At 35.5% G+C, this 16860-nt stretch overlaps 1 pseudogene; it reads left to right on the forward strand.

The window, feature by feature from the left end:
* Positions 1-2248: 2248 nt before the first annotated feature.
* LOC106801942 (DNA-directed RNA polymerases I, II, and III subunit RPABC4 pseudogene) lies at positions 2249-2422 on the forward strand (annotated as a pseudogene).
* The last annotated feature ends 14438 nt before the right edge of the window (positions 2423-16860 follow it).

Below are 16860 nucleotides of genomic sequence, written 5' to 3' on the forward strand. Positions count from 1 at the left end.
TTTTAAAAAGGAGGATTAAAGAAGATAAAAATGCACATAAATGACAGTGAATAATATTCAAATATATAATTTTGTTCCATTTTTACATAATTTTTATAGCTCTGAATATTGTAGAACTGCTCATGGGTATTGGTGACATGTTTATATGAAAGGAAAGATGGATTGTGTTTAAATGGGCTTAACATTGTGAAATTATCTGTGTAGGGGTTTTTGTGTGTGGGAGGGGTAGAGAACATACATTTTGCTAAGAATAGTATATAGCCATTTTCTTGACAGAAATTTATTATAAAGCTTTCAGTAATTGAATACCTAACAGAAAGGAAGGCAAACATTGTCATGATAGAATTTAAAAACAGTATTTGTTATAAAAAATTACTAAAATTTTTGGCCATTGAATATAAGAAAAAAATACTAAAATGTGCTAAATCTGGTTCACGATCTCTGATATTAAATAATAGTACTAAATAATCACATCCAAGAGATAAGTGTGCACGGTTTACTGTTAACTCCTCTAACCTCAGCATTGGACATTTTAAAGGGGTTATCATGAGTTTTTTAATAGCTCAAGTGATCAGTAACTATAAATATATCTTCTTCTCCAGTCTCCACAGAGGAATCATCCAATTCTTGAGCATGGTTGAGATGCTTGAAGGGGAGGAAGACTTATCCTCTACCCACTCTGAGTCCTTTCTGGCTGGGCTACAAACTAAATTGACATGAGACCAAATCACAGGAAAAAATCAAACAAAGCTTTATAACATGTATACATGGGAGAGACCCAGGCAAAGCTGGGTAACTTGACAAATGGCGGAGGTTTTCACCTTAAATGGCATATTCAGGTAGACAAAGGCAGATGTTGGGGGTGGGGGAGTCACCTATGGGAAATTACCAGAAAGCACAGTAAACAAGAGTATGCAGATTTAAGTCCTTGCCTTTGGCACTGATAAGAGTTTCTAGAGATAAGGTCATCTCCCTTCTTCCTGGTGCAGAGAAGGAGACACATTTACAAATGGAGATTTCCCTTATAAATGTAAATGTCTCTTACAAAGGGTAACTTCTACTTTTTCTTGGTTTTCAGAGCTTTGATAAGAATGGGTTTAGCAAGGACCTTTCCAGTTTATCCATACCCAGAGTTAAATTCTTTTCAGTAGTCAGTTGGGAGGGGGAGATCAAAGTTTCTTTCATAGAAAATAATCAAGGTAAAAAGACATATTTTGAGGTGGCCAATTCTAATTAGCCACGTGCTTTATATAGAAATTCTGGCGTCTTTTTGATCTACCACTGTAAAGAAGATGGTGGACCCTCCATCTTTGCCCAAAGCTCAGCGTTTTCACTAATATTATACTTCCAGCATTATGGATAGTTGACTAAGAACATGTATTGAAACATGTCCATATTGTAAAATTTCTCATGTAGTTGTGTGCCCTGTTAAGATGAACATTTACGAGAGAAGCTGCTTTTTAAAATTGTCAACTTGGAGTCAGTGAGTTTTATTTTCAGAAAATTCACTTAAAGGCAGCACTTAGAACCTTCCCAATTGGCCTGGAAAAAAGGAAATTGAATCATAGTGTCTAGACAGAAGCTACCACATCAAAAATATCTTGGAACATAGAGCTTAGGAAAGTTGGGGAAAACTTCACAGGGAACAAGATCTTCCAGGGAGGACAGGGCTTTAGATGTTGAATTTTTTTAAAAAATTGAGAAACACACCAAGGGCCTCCTAAGGAGAATTCAATGGTTAAAATTTAATATTTACATGGCACTTTTCCAAATTCTTTAATTGCATAAACCCATTTAATCCTCACAATAACACTATGAGGACTCATTATCCTCATTTTAGAGCTAAGGAAACTGAGGAATGGAGAGGTTAAAAGACTTGCCCAAGGTGACACAGCTAGCAAGGAAAAGACTCAACAGTTTAAGCAATCTGCCCCGCAGGGTCTGAGCTCTTAACCATTACATCCGAGTTGAAATTTGGACTGATAATCTGGTTTCAATTCTAGGGCCTATACGACTGTGGGTGATATTTGGTTCTAGCTTAGCATGTGGCTGCACCTGGAAGCTGTCCATTCCCATTCACTTCCACATGCCCACCTGCCCATCCTGTAATGGTGTACTTCTGGAAAAATTTTAGATGATATAAGTATAAGCTAGAGTTAAAACATTGAAGACCCAGACACAATGATGAGCTGGAATCAGTTTGGAAGTGCAGAGTGAGAAATTTCTCTGTGCTACGTGGGGACTAACAATGGACACCCAGGACATTCAACCCACAAAACAGCAGCCGATGATGCATATCTGTGGGGAATGTCACACAGAAAATGAAGTAAAATCCAGAGAGCCAATCAGATGCAGAGAATGTGGATACAGAATAAGGTATAAGAAAAGGACTAAAAGATTGGTGGTTTTTGATGCTCAATGAAATATGGAATTCAGAACATCTTCGTTTGTGTTTGGATTTGCTGTTAATGTTGTTGTAAGATTTTGATTAGTGTACTTATCTTTATGAATACAACTATATACACATGATTTCATTTCAAAAACTATATTGTATTTAGTATTTATTCATAGTCTATATAAATAAATAACTTTTGTTCAATTAAAAAAATAAAAAGAACATTGAGGACCCAAGTGGGAGATATTTCAAGCAGACAATGTAAGCATGTTTGGGAGATAATATTTTAACAGTGATGGGCTCAATGGCTACAACAACAACACAATATACTAGTGGCTGGAAAATATACTATAATTTTCTCTCTATTAGAGATTTAGGAGCAGAATTCATCACTTTGAACTGGGTAAGCACCAATGGTCATGGACTATTTGGAGAAAAGGGACTTGAGAAAAGGGGTATTTTTCTGTTAATTTGAAAATTATTGCATAAGTACAATTTTCTGTGGTATGGGCACATTTTGATAAGGATTTGAACCATTTTTTAGCAATCACGGCATGTGGGTTTTTTTCCTCAGAAAAATGGATAAAACTTTTTTCTCTAAAATTTTTTAGTTTTCTGTGGTACATTCATGTTTCAGTAGGACTCGTATTCTGCCACATTTTTCTTTTTTAATTTTTTTCTCTGAATTGTACAACTTTCTTATTGAATTCAGGTTACTATTTTTCCATTAGGGTTACATGTGTTTTGCATTTTCTTGGAATTTAGATATATAGCAGGGTGGCTAATTTGAGTGCTATATTTTCTTAGTAGAAGAAAATGCTCCCCAGATTTCTATGGTAGGGTTCAGACGTGTGGGTAGTGATGCCAAAATCTCAGTATTTGATTGCTTCTTAATGAAATCAAAAATTGGAGCTGGGCTGGGCGAGGATTACCTCTTTCTCCCTTTTCTGTTGGATAATTCCTAGAATAAAATAGGGCCTTTGTCAGTTTGAGGAATTCCCAGGGCTCCTACCACTGTGTCCTCTCAAGCTTCAGGCTATAAATGAGGTCAGGATGTAGTTTCACTTCTGTTCCAAGAAAAAGTTCAAGACTAAGATTGAGGTAAGAACACAAAGGACAATGTTCCCCTTTTCCTCCAATTTAAGGCCCAGAGTAAAGAGCATAAGATTAGGTCTGCTTCTTGATGCGATAGAGAATTATAGAAATTTCTATTTGAATCAGAAGTTTGCTTAGACTTTGTTCCCTATATCAGTCATTTTGAGTTAATATATATATTTTTTTCAATATTGGAAGAAAACTTGGGTTTTCAATCTCACTGCATCTTCCTTGGACTCCTATAATTCTTAATGCTTTTTTATTTACACACATTACATTCATATTAGCTTATCAACTTTCTCAAATCACAGCAGAGAGCAAGCAGCAAGTTGAAAAGAGGCAGACACCCTGAGAGCAGAACAGAAAGCTGAAAACATCATGAAGACGTGGCAAAACTTGTGCACTTTCATTAATGAAAATAATGACTCTGTGGCACCAAGAAAATGTTAATTTATGTTTAATGGCTTTCTGTTTAAGAATGAAGCATTGTGAATGATACATCTTACACAGATTTTAGTCAAAAAATATTAAGAAGTGTGTACTCTCAACAGTGTAACTTTATTTTGGAAATCTCCTAACGTGTAACATATGTCGCTGGCTCAATACAGACTAAGTGAGCCGTTGCTCTATACCCTATGTAGGATTATTCTGTTATCTGTGCACGTATCTTGCTCTTCTTTAACTTGATTGTATGATCCTAAGAATAAAGATATATTATAATTCTCATGCGTTTTTAGACAAGCTTTAACAAAATGCTAGACACAGATTGATTGTAAGTTATATTGCCTGTGCAATTAAAAAGGGCAACAAAGGAAGTAATGGTACCACAATTCATAACAGGTGAACAATGTCTTCATTTTTTTACTATTATGACAGTGAAATGAGAGTGTCCAAACAAAATTAGTCTTGCTAGTTAATGTCAAAATGGGTAATTTGAATAATTCCTCTAAGTTGCATGAGGCAGATGTTTTATTTTGGGATTATTTTTAAGGAAAGAATGAAACATATTTATAAGGTGATGGTAGAATTGAGAAATTTTATTAAGTGGTGTTTGGAAGAACTTAAAAATACAACTCTTACAATAATAATACTCATGTCTACCTGGAGCGAGTGTTTATTAATCTAATAATTGTTTATTGAGTGCATACTATGTGCCTATTATTGTGTAGGCAAGGAAACAAAAAGTGAAAGTTGATGTGGATTCTGCCCTTACTAAGGGTAAAATATAGCAAGTTAGTTGGGCGATAAGAACAATTTTAAAAGACTAATGAGTGCTCGGATAATGCAAATAAAAAGCAGTGATGCATAAGATGGCACCATCTAGGGACAATCTACTTGAAGTAAGGAATGGGAAGAGACTAAACCATGACATGATATTGCCAGTTGCGTACAACTCTCACACCTCATTCATGCAAGAAAGCTTGAGTATGCATAGTCCTTCTTCCCACCCACCTACCTTGAACACCAGCCATTTTACCAATTGAAAAAAAATCCTATCTGGGGCCGGCCCAGTGACGCAAGTGGTTGGGCACGCCCACTCTGCTGCAGCAGCCCAGGGTTCGCCGGTTCGGATCCCGGGCGCACACTGATGCACCGTTTGTCAAGTCATGCTGTGGCGGCATCCCATGTAAGGTAGAGGAAGATGGGCATGGATGTTAGCCCAGGGCCAGTCTTCCTCAGCAAAAAAAGTGGAGGATTGACAGATGTTAGCTCAGGGCCGATCTTCCTCACAAAAAGAAAAAAAAATCCTATCATCTGTTATGCTAATATTCAGATTCATCGTGAAAATTTCAAAAGAAAAAATTAAGTGCTAGTCCATCATCCCTTAAAGATTGATCCTTGAGTAAGATTCTTTAAATACTAATTGTTTCTTCCTCCACTATAGATTAGAGCTAATTTGCACACACCTATCACACACTGTTCATACTGAATTACTTTACATTATCACACAAATAATATCACACTATTTTGAACTCTTCTACCCCCCAGATCTGATGTTGATGCCTGAAACCCTAATTCCATTAGATCCTCTTTCTTTGTTTCATTGCTGCAGTTGTGAGTCCCTAGCGCACTGAACCTGGCAGTTTTAGGCACCAAGAAGTACTCTGGATTAGTTTTTCTCAGCAAATACAAATCATTCACAGATATGTGGTCTATCTCACTTTGCTACAAAGCCACACAAGTTAGAGCAAATTGCCTACCATTGATTTGTTTGTAATACCTATTGAAATCAATATTAGTGGTACAAGGTTATAAAAAACGGATTCTTATCAAAAATAAGAGATTCAAAGTGAGGATATGTATGTGTGAATATGCCTCATAAAAAAAAGTATAAAAGGCTTGTATCTTAGAATGGCATTATTTTAAATAAAAGTAAAAATCAAAGACCATATTTATTAATAACAATGTCTTGCAAATCAAGATAAAACTGATTAAACAACAGTATCCCAGATGTTGGGGAGTATGATTGAAGTTAATGTGTGTTAAGGTTCATTTGTTGTTTAGGAGGAAGCCAAAAACAGTGATTAAATTTTGTCTGTCAATTCAATTATGCATGGTAAAAATTTCTAGAGTCACTACTAAAAAATAGAATAGAGATTATTCTAGACTAATGATGGGGAAAATATAGAATGAGCAAGGGGAAAAATGCTCTATTAATCTGAGAGGCAAATGGGAAGAAAAAAATAGAAAAAGTAGGTTAAAATAGGGCCAGATAAGAGGGCAGAAATGAATCAAAATCTATCAACAATCTCAATTAATATAAATGTACTAAACTATCCAGTTAAAAAGACAAAGATTGTGCCACTAGGTTATTAAAAACCAACGAACAAATGAAACTTCCCCAAAACATAGCTATATCTTGTTAACAGAGATTGAGCTAAAATATAAGGACACAGGAAGTTTGGCAGTAAAAGGTGGAAAAAGGTATACTCAAAGAACACTAGCAGAAAGAAAGCTAACACTACTATTTTAAAATTACACTGAATGGACATTAAGCATTTTAAGAAGTATGAGAGAGAGTCTCTCAGGTAACTAGGAGTTTGGGGGTGCCTTTTGTTACACCCTTTTGTATAGTGTGGGTTCAAAACATTGGAATTTTGTTTGGTTGCCTCCTGAGCGACCACTACACTGCTCAAATGCAAAGCCTTTTTACTTGACAGCACAGAGCCACTTTCCCTCCTCACCCCACGTCTCTCCTTCCTCCTCTGCCCCAACCTCAGCCACTTTAAGAAGAAAGATGATTAGAGGTGGGACCAAGGTTTTACTGACCCCAAGGCTGATTGTTTTTTTATTTGTTTGTTTCTTTTTAAAATTTTTATTCTTTTAAATAGTTAATACACTCACATATTTCAAAATACAAAATGACATAAAAGGTATATATACATGCTCTCTCTCCACCTTCTTCCCTGTCCCACAGGTGAAGTTTGTATTAGCTTCTTGTGCATCATTCAGTGTTACGTTGTGTGAGCAGCTGTAGGTTTCTTACCTCTCAAACCTTCAGCTGAAGCACCTGTTGTAAGATGCACTTCCGCAGAGTCTCCTGGGCAATCCTCGTTTGCTCAAGTTTTTCTTGGTTAAGTCTCAGCAGGGCTTACCCTGCAGTGCCCAATAGTAGTCCCAGCCTGCGGCTTTTCTCATCTGCAGAACCATGACAATGGCACAGTCTGACCAGAGGACTCGGCAGAGTGCACATCTGCCTGATTTGGGACCTCAAACAAAGAGCCTCGCTGGCCCTGGAGCCTGGTCTGCCCCTGCCGAGGCAGTGAAACTGAGTCATAGCCCAGCCTACTGCTGAGAGTAGATCCTAACACAGATTCTTTGATGTATTGCTCATTTCAAAATAGAAAGCAGATAGCTCCTTGAATCCCTCCCTGCAAAATAAGTACACAAACAAAGATAGAGGCACACAAATAAATGAGAGCTCAGTCAGGACCTAGAAGTGGATTGATAACAGAGTAGCCAAGAAACAGTGCTTCTGTACCCAGGAGCGGGAGCACAATACCAGAATCTTGACTACAAAGGTTGGCGGCTAAGAGTGCAAAAGGGAACCAGCCAAGGCCAATGAGGAATCAGACAATCAGTGAACTGAATTAGACCACAATCATCAGAAGACACAGGGCAGTCCTAGGCCAGTTATGGGGATAGTTTTCATTGGGAGAGAAACAAGGAGGGAAAGCCAAATCTGAGAACATTTTATTTGAGCTAAAACTCTTAGGGCAGCCTGAAATGGTCCTGGAATGCGAGCAACAGCTAGCTTTCAACCAATGCAGAAATATAACCTCTTTGAATAGGAGCTTTCTCAATATAGGCCTACAGGATTCCCACAGATTAAAATCAGTCATCACCCCAGTGATCAATATTACTAAAAACAAAAGAAGCAAGGCACTCAGACTGAGAGTCAGTAAGCAAAATAAACCACACATCTAGAATTTAAAGGACTGCACAGTAGGATAGCTTATGAACAGTTACAACAAAAGTAAATGAAACCTTATTATTTGCTGACATTTCATGTTATATACAACTCAACAGAAAGCTATGCTCCACATATCACTCAGGGGCCCAAAATATCTTGGTTCCTATGGTAGCCTCTTGTTCAACAGGGGAAGAGAGTGACTGGAAAATTGTGCATGGGATCTCCAATGTCTCATTCCAGACATGACTCATGACACTTCTGCTTATATTTCATTGACTAAAATTAGTCACATGATCTCATATAACTTCAAAGGTACCAAGAATTATATGGAATCAAAGAGAATATTAGTTAGTATCAATGCCTCTGTTACAATTGAAAAAGTTCGTACTGTCACATAGAGAATACCACCTAGCTATAAAAAGTTGACATGAAAAGCATAGTTGGAAATCAGTAAATGACAGATTAGTCCTAGTTTTAAATGAGTGAATGGGAAGATATAATAAAATAGCATTTACTCACCTAATAAAGTCAAATCAAAATAAACAAAGGAAAAACTGATAAACTACAGAAAAAGAAGATTAATCTATCCTAACGGGAAGTCTCAGTATGCCACTACACATTATTAATAGGTCAAACTGGCCATAAAAACATCAATGATGGCATAGAAAGTTTAAACAATAAAATAACCAATTTTAATCTAATATACATCCAACCTTAAGAAAGTCCATGATATTCTCAAGCATCCATATGTGACTTAGAGCAATTGATCATTTTTTAGGTCATAAACATATCTCACAAGGTGCAAATATAGATATTACATTAACCAGTCCTTCCAGCAATTCTGTAATACAGGATCTTTTAAATAAATTTATTTCCTGTTATATTATGCAGTAATCTCATGTTGTTCATCATCAGTAACAAAATTTCACCATACATATGGGAATTTACTGGTTTTCAAATGTCTCTTTGAATTGGACATTCTACAGTTTAGACTTAGAGAATGTTTGAGAAGATAGTACAGAGAGTTCCCAGTTTCCCTTACTACTAACATCTTATATTAGTAAGCCACATTTATTACAAGTAATGAACAATTATTAATGTGTTATTATCAACCAAAGACTATGCTTTATTCAGATTTTCTTAGTTTTTACCTAATATCCTTTTGCTGTTCTGGGGTCCCATCCAGGATACCACACTACAGTCATGTCTCCTTAGGTGCCTCTTGACAGTTTCCTAAGCTTTCCTTTTTTGACAATTTTGAAAAGAACTAGTTGGGTGTTTTGTAGAATCTCCCTCAATTGGTACTTGTCTGATGTTTTTCTCATAATTAGACAGGGTTTATATGTTCTGAAGAGGAAGAAAACGGAAATAAAATGCAATCTTCATCACATCATTTCAAGGGGACATATTACCAACAGGAGTTATAATCATTGACGTTAACCTTGATCTTCTGGTTGAGGTCAAGTTTGTCAGATTTCTCAACACTTAACTTACTATTTTCCCCCCATTCCATGTTATACACTTTGGAAGAAAGACAACAAAGGCACTAACCGTGAAAGAAAGGATTGATAAGCTGGACTTCATTAAAATTAAAAACTTCTGACACGTAAAATACAATGTCAAGAGAATGAAAAGACAAGCCAAAGACTGGGAGAAAATATTTGCAAAAGGCACTTCTCATAAAGGATAGTTATCCAAAATATAGAAAGAACTCCTAAAACTCAACATTAAGAAAACAAACAACTAAAAAATTGGTCAAAGAACTTAACAGAAACCTCACCAAAGAAGATATCCAGATGGCAAATAAACATGTGAAAAGATGCTCCACATCAGATGTCATCAGGGAAATGCAAATTAAAACAAAAATGAGATTCTACCATATAGCTATTAGAATGTCCAAAATTCAAAACACTGACAACACCAAATGTTCGCAGGGATGTGGAGCAACAAGAACTTCATTCTTTGCTGGCAGGAATGCAAAATGGGACAGCCACTTTGGAAGACAGTTTGGCAGTTTCTTTTAAAACTAAACATACTTTTAGCATAGGATTCAGCAATCATAGCCCTTGGTATTTACCCAAAAGATCTGAAACTTTATGCCCGCAAAAATACCTGCCCATGGATGTTTATAGCAGCTTATTCTTAATTGCTAAAACTTGGATGCAACCACGATGTCTTTCAGTAGGTGAGAGGATAAACAAACAGTGGAACATCCAGTCAATAGAATATTATGCCGTGCTAACAAAGAATGAAATATTAAGCCATGAAAAGACATGGAAGAAACTTAAATGCATATTATTAAGTAAAAGAATCCAATCTATAAAGGCTACATACTATATAATTTCAAATATATGATATTCTGGATACAGCAAAACTATGGAGACAATTAAAACATCAGAGGTTGCCAGGGGTTTGGAGGCATGTAAGAGATGAATAGACAGAGCACAGAAGATTTTTAGAGCAGTGATAATACTCTGCATGATACTATAATGATAGGTATATTTCATTATGCATTTGTCCAAACCTATAGAACGTACAGCACCAAGAGTGAACCCTAATGTAAACCGTGGACTTTGGGTGATTATCATGTGTCAATGTTGGTTCATCATTTGTAACAAATGTACCACTCTGGTGGAGAATGTTGTTAATGGGGGAGGCTATGCATGTGTGGGGGCAGGGGATATACTGGAAATATTTATACTTTCCTCTTGATTGTACTATAAACCTAAAACTGCTCTAAAACAATAAAGTTTTAATAAGATATAAAATAAAATTAATTATTTTAAAAACACATCTGATCAAGGACTTTCATCTAAAATATTCAAAGATTTTTAAATTCAACAATAACAAAACAATCCACTTTGAAAACTGCAAAATATCTGAACAGACACTTCACTGAATAAGACATACAGATAGCAATTAAGCATGGGAAAAGTTGCTCAACACAACTTGTTGTTAGAGAATTGCAAATTTAAGAAATGATGAGATGGTACTACAAACCTATTAGTATTGGTAAAATCAAAACAAACAGCAGACAATAACAGACAATACCAATTGCTGGCAAGGATGTGGAGCGACAGGAATTCTACTCCTTAGCTGGTGGGAATACAAAGTGATACAGCGCTTTAGAAGTCATTGTGGTAGTTTCTTACAAAGCTAAACTTGGTGTTACCATATGATGCAGCAATTGTGCTCCTGGGTATATCCTCAATGGATTTCAAAATTTATGTCCACATAAAATCGTGCTCACAAATGTTTATAGAAGGTTTATACTAAATACATACATATGTATATAATCTTTAGATGGTTTTTATTTTATATATATAAAATATAATTTTAAAATATATGTAATTTTTAGATGATTTTTATTTCAAGTAGAAATGAGAAATTGATTTAAATCTGGTTGCGTTCACTGAAAAAGGAACACTTGAAGTATATAGCTTTTATTTTATTTTGCTTATTTCTGTTTGTTGTTGTTTGAGAGCTGGATTGGGAGGATGATGAGTTCTTTATAGTTTCATTTTTGAGAAGTGAACTTTAGACCATCAAGTGAGTATGCCTAATAGGTTGTTGGGTATTCATATCTGTAATCAGAAGAGATGCCTGGACTGGTGGTAGGTATTTGGGTTTGAAGTCAAAATCTTGGTTTGTTGGGAAGATTGTATGTATTGACCTTGTTTGACCTCTACTTCATGCAGCCTATGATTGGCTGAAAAATATATTCTGGACACATCATGTTAGGGAAAGTTGACTTCAATGAATCAGAGCTGCTGATTCTGACAAAAATTAATGCTTCTATAAAGAAACATACTGAGTTTACAATGTTAAATGAGTAACTTACTTAAATAACTTAGGCCCTGCATCCCAGTTTTGTTTGCATTATGAATTTAAAAAAATTTTTTTGTATTCCAAATGTTTTTTTAGTACTTTCTATGTTCCTAGCATCATATGTGGCGACTGCTCTCAAGTTATATTAAGTGCTGATCATCTATATATTTCTAAACTATTTTTTGCAACAAGACAATAAGTAACTTGAGGGCAAAAGTCATTTATGTATTTTTCTTTCTTATAGAAGCTAAGACATGTCCTTTTGCATTGTAATTTACAAGAAATGGTTTTTTTGGTTTTGAATGGTTAGCTTTATGTTGGAGGAGAGCTTTGTCATTTATATCATAGAAATTTAAACCTAGAAAAATACTAAGAAATGATATGTTCTAACACTCTAAGATTTAAAAAAAAACAACTACATCATGAAACTGTTAATTTTTCTAATACTATGGAATTTCATAGTGGAAAAAATGGAACAAACAGGCCTTTGAAATGCTAATTGCGTTCTCTTTGCATACAGCCCACTAATTCTTAATCCCTTTAAGGTGTTTGTGATCTTCTCTGTGTAACTTGAAGGGTATGTAATTTGCCATATGTTGATAAGGAATCCATTATCCATTTTTAGCAGATGTCCATAATTACAGTGAATCTTCAAGAAAACATCATGCCACACACATTACTATCCCTGTGGGACTCCAAACAAGTAATATCTTTAAACATAAATAATGTTGGGCAGATATTTGCATGGAAGCTGGAGCTATAAATGTTTTAAATAAAATAATTTTTTTTCATAGAAATTTAAAATAAAAGCCAAGGTAAAGACATTCTTTAAAATTCTTTGAAATGTCTTTGGCATGTAACTGACATCAATAAAATTATAATTAACGACAAGAAATATAAATGAGTTTATTTTAGAGACTGGTGAGACCTAGTTATTAATTTATCAACTTGTTTAAGCATACACTTATCATATTGGGTTCCTACCTTGTGCAATGGAGACAAATTGGGTAGTCCTTGTCCTCAAGAAATTTGAAGACTATGGTAGGAAGACGAATGAGAAACTTTCACGAACTGTGATAGATGCTAGCAATATGCAGCACTCTTTGTACTGGAGTACAAAGAAGGGGATGTATTTCTGACTTTGTGTGTGTGTGTGTGTTCACTCATCGCTTGGAGAGGAGCATGATGAGGTTGTTCATTGAAAGCTTTTCAGAGGAGAAAAGCTTAAGCTGAGCCTTAAAGATGGCATATGAGACAATCAAGGGAAGAATACTGGGAAGACCTTCCAGATAAAAGAATAAAAATTGCAAAGATTGGAGCCAGAAAAGAGTATAAAATCATCAGGAAACTGCAAGTAGTTGAGTTTCCTATTGCTAAATAAACCTGGTAAAGCCATTCAGTGGTCAATACACCCAGCAGTTACAGGTTAAATCTGTATGATGAAAGTGAAATAGACCTAATATAAAATGTTTTTAATCTGGATTCCTGTTGGGTCACACATTCTTGGATCAAATGTACCAAAAATATTGACCATATTTGTTCTTACATCTGGTTTCTATCACACTTATTGTTTCAATTACAGAGAATAATAAATTGCTTAACAGCCTGAAATAAGACATGATAAATATTTTGGAGAGAAGTTATCTACTAATTCTATTCAAACACAGATGATCAGGGTATTGAATACCAGTATTTTTATGCAGCTTTTAAGAAGACTGTACTGACACAAAGAAGAAAGTTTAGACAATAGATAGATAGATAAGTAGATAGAATTTTCTCATAATTTAAAAAAGGTCCTGAGAATGAAACATGTAAAAGTATTAATAAAATAAATATAGAAATGCAATGAAAATAAATAAAATGGTAATAAACCTACTACATTCACTGAAATGACAGTAGTTTAACTGGCTTCAGGAATGAGGTATCTTAATTTAGGAGTAGTTCTTTTGGGTTGGAGGTATTTTAGTACCTCAAGGTTTCAAATGAGTGGTTTATATTTTTAGATCACTAGATATATGCCAGGCACAGTGATTGTAATTTGCATTTATATATCTTTCATAACCTAAGAAGGCAGAGAGGAGGAGAAAAGAATCTGAGGAAACCTTAAAAAACTTAAATCTATTAGATCGTTGAAAAGCAGTTGGGAAAACTTGGGCTTGTAGTCCAAAGCATGTAATATGCTTGGTGTTCTTGTTTTTGTTTTTTTTTTTAACAGCAAAAGATTTTTCCTGAACTAACATCTGTCGCCAATCTTTCTCTTTTTTTTCCCTCCCCAAAGCCCCAGTGCATGATTGTATATCCTAATTGTAAGTCATTCTAGTTCTTCTATGTGAGCTGTCGCTGCAGCATGGCAACTGACAGACAGGTGGTGTGATTCTGTAAACGGGAAGTGAACCTGGGCTGCCGAGTGGTGAGCGCTGAACTTTTAACCACTAGGCCATCAGGGCTGGCTCTAGGATGTTTGGTTTTAACAGATATCACTATAAGGTTTATTCTCATAAAATAGCAGAAATTCACAGTGTAAATGTTCTTCTTGGTCTGGTTTACATTTGAATACTCAGAGCTAAGAATATTGCATATAATATATATTAGCTCAGTAAATATATATTAAGTCAATATAAAGGGCAATATTTAAAGTCATGTAGATATCAATTATTTTGTTCAGGGCATTATTTTTTTCCTTTCACTACTGAAATCTAGAGAATAGCCTGAGAAAACAGGGAGCAGTGATATTTCTCCTCTCTTGCCGCAGTGCTCCAGCACTAAGCAAGATGTTAAAAGCTCATATAATTAGGCAGGTAAAGGTCAGTGTTCCAGTCCCAACAGAGAGCTATACCTCAGACAATGAATAACAAGTTGTAGCCCCATAGAAAATCTAAACCAACATGACAGTCATAGGTAAAATCTAATGGAAAAGCATTCTACTGGAAGCTGGAACATACATATAATTAGGATATTGTTAGTATTAATATTAAAATGATCATCATAGCATCATCATCATCAGTACTGCAAACATCAATGATACTCCGTCCTGACCATCAATATTTCTGGTTATGTATCAGCTAGTAAAGACCTTCCACTTGATGGTGGAGTTGACAAAGCTATTTTGTACCTGATTGATGCAGGATTTGGGAAGAACTGAACCTGAAGAGTAGGATGTGGACGATCCTAAATTGGAAGGAGTATGGGCTCGAGTTGTTTGGGCCCAAAGTGGTGATTTATAGCCTTTAGACTAGATTGCCCTTTTAGAAACAGGTACTCTGCATTACCTTTATATTCTCGGAGAAGGGAGCATCATCTTCCTCTCTTTCTTTTTCCCCCCTCTCTCTTAGTTCATTGTAAGTGTATATATATATATGCATATATGATTAGAAATGACCAACTGTTTTGCTAGACTTGTAAAGCCACAGTGTTATTCTAAAATAGAACAAATTAATAAATAATATTTTGTGCTCACTATAAAATTAAATATAAGGAAAGCAACTAATTCATACATCTATTAGAATTAATGTGGGGCCAGCCTGGTGGCGCAAGGGGTTAAGTGCCCGTGCTCCACTTCGGCGGCCGGGGGTTTGTGGGTTTGGATCCCGGGGGCGCACCAATGCACCGCTTGTCACGCCATGCTTTGGCAGTGTCCCATATAAAGTAGAGGAAGATGGGTACAGAAGTTAGCTCAGGGCCAATCTTCCTCAGCAAAAACAGAGGAGGATCAACATCGGATGTTAGCTCACGGCTGAGCTCCCTCACCAAAAAAAAAAAAAAAAAAATTGTGTTCTCTTTTCTTAAAATATTTAATTTGAAATATTTTAAAATTTAAAATATTTAAATTTAAATACATTTCTAATTAAGAATTAAACAGCTTATGTTAGATTCGTAAAATAGAAACAATATATGATCCTTTATTTATATATTTTTTAAGACAATGAAGTGGAACAAAATTAAAATATGATTAGTCATCCAAGAATAATTATACTTATTAGGATGGGGCCTAAATTTTCATGACTTCATGTTTCCATTTGGATAAACCTCAACTAGACTGCAACTAGATTAGGAGATATTTGGAAAATGTTGGTGGCATGGTGTATGTGTGTGTGTGTGGTGGTGTCACAGTGACTGGGTGGGGCACCATTGTCATTCATATGGCAGGAGCCAAAAAGCTAACTATACAGCAATGTTCAAACCAGTATTGAACAATATTGAAATTGTCCTTCCCATAATGCTAAATAGCATCCCTGTTTTTTGAAACACTGAGCTAGAGTAACACTCCTGGCTTCTCTCCAAGTCCTGATTAGCAAATTTGGTGAAGGAAATAGCTTTGTTTAGCTTAGATATTGAGCTGACTTTGGAGCCAACTTGGACATAGGACACAATTATTCTTTTCTTCTCCATGTAGTAAGCCTTTAGATCACAAAAGCCTATGGTTATCCAGTCATAAAATGGACTGGGTGTGTAAATCTGTCTAATTCAGAATTGTGGCTTTAGGAAGCCAAAGTGGCAGCACACATAGTCATATCCTCAATCCAGCTTTTATCAACAATAAAACATATATTTCAATCTTTATCTGCCTGACTCCACTGCCTTTCAACTGGATACAGTTGTGAGGGAAGGAATGATATTTATTAGCCCTTAAACTGCCAAAAGATAAATAAAAATTCTGGTTTTTAGTGAGTCTTACGCAAACTCAAAAGTCTTGTGAGTTAATACAAAAAAATCATAAAACTATATAATGCTTTCTTTCATAAAAATATTAAATTATTACTGACTTATTTTTCTAAAAGAGTTGCTCCTGCGACTATAAAATTTTTTTTTTGATCTTTAACTCTTTTCTAAAAAGGAAAATTACCAAATCAAATTTAAATATCACTAGACTTAAAAATAAACCAAGGATGCCAGGAAGATGGCAGCATAGGAGGACTCTGAACTCACTTCCTCCCACAAACACAACAAGTTTACAACTATCCTTGGAACAATTACCCCTGAGAGAGAACCAGAAACTGGATAAAAAGAAGCTTCACAACAAGGGACGGTGCTGACTGAGGTGGAAGAGGTAGAAATACTTTCCTGGAGAGGAAAAACCCACAGTCTAGCTACAGCACTTCATGTCTGGGAGCAATCCTAAGATAGGAAA

This window comes from Ceratotherium simum, chromosome 23 (genome assembly GCF_057802395.1).
Source record: "Ceratotherium simum simum isolate JZ-2026a chromosome 23, ASM5780239v1, whole genome shotgun sequence".
Classification (NCBI taxonomy): domain Eukaryota; kingdom Metazoa; phylum Chordata; class Mammalia; order Perissodactyla; family Rhinocerotidae; genus Ceratotherium; species Ceratotherium simum.